Source organism: Chrysemys picta, chromosome 6, assembly GCF_011386835.1.
Source record: "Chrysemys picta bellii isolate R12L10 chromosome 6, ASM1138683v2, whole genome shotgun sequence".
Taxonomy (NCBI): Eukaryota; Metazoa; Chordata; order Testudines; family Emydidae; genus Chrysemys; species Chrysemys picta.
This window is the reverse complement of record NC_088796.1, coordinates 26,513,621-26,515,007: the sequence shown is the minus strand read 5'-3', so window position 1 is coordinate 26,515,007 and position 1,387 is coordinate 26,513,621.

The following is a 1,387-nucleotide window of genomic DNA, read 5'->3' as shown; positions in this document are numbered from 1 at the left end:
TATGGATGCTGTTTATACTTCTTGCAAAACCATCCTTTTCAGAGAGCTATGATCTTGCCCTTTTTACAATCCAGAGAGGAAATCCCAAATGAAGGCAAATTTCTATGTGGAGATCTCCTCGTCCATTGTACCCATTCTGCACCGTGGATCAGACATTGGTAGGGGATGCCAAATACACATTAGTCAAACATATTGAAGTAAACTAATCTCACCATAGCTTCAAAAAAGCGAGTGTAAAAACGTTAGCATTTTGTGGCCTATGGCTCACACAGCAGGAAATGGAAATGTATATCACACACTTTTTTTGCTGTAACATGTTACTCCAACAGTTCCTAGCCAATCCTAGCCTGTGGCATGGTCCATCTATGCAATCTGCTACAGTCCAACAACTAATATGTGACTTGCCTTTTGCTTTACTGATGTGCTACTAAATCAGCATTGCAAGACTCCATTCACTATGTCCAAGTAATTTTTTTTTTCTTGATGGGAAAATACAATATTAAGATTTTTCATGATCTTCAGCCATCAGAGGAAAAATAAAGGGTGGGGATAGATTTGGTGTCTGGACTGGTAAATTTTCACAGCAGTTTGCCTAGGTCACATTAAATGCTGCAGCTCCAAACATCATCTGTAAACAGACGCAGCCAAGGCAGGGACTGCTGCTCTGGGAAGAAAGGGTAAAATGGGGCCAATCTCAGACCACCTTTGTCCCCTGCCCAATACTACCTGGATGTAGAATTGTACAGAGAAGATCACCTTACACTTGGGGCACTAAGACTAGCTGGTGCCTCCCACTCCACCCCTCACCAATATGTGGCCTTGAGAGAAAACTGCAGAGAGCAGGTTGCCAAACTAGCGGTAAGTAAGTGACTTTAGGCTTGGGATTTGTTTTTATTTTTTTGTTTTGAAGTTGGGTGGGATTTTTCATACTTTTGTAGCGTGGGTTTTTTTTCTGCTTTTCTCTGTGGCCGCATTTTTTTTCTTTGACTATGTCCCGCACCCAGCACAATGATATTTTGTCTCAAATCTCAGCCAGCATTATGATGCACGGATGCAAATCCTCCTCCCATCCTCCCCGCTTTTGGGGGGCTGGTTTTTTTGACCAGTGTTGTTTTGAGCATTGTTTATGGCAACCCTCATTCCCTTTGGAAAGAGAACTTTCTACAGTTTTGACTGGACTTTCTATGCCCTGCGCTGACTGGCTGTTTGCACAACTCTTCCTCCCTCAGTCTCTTCGCCTCAGCTTCACTCTCCACCTGCCCTGTCTCCCTCACTCCCCTTCCCTTCAGTGTCTTCTCTCCCTTCCATTTTCTTTCTATTTAGTTTATCCCCTCCTAAGTAAACACCCTCCCCCTAAAATTGTGGCACTAACATGACATTTGCTGCC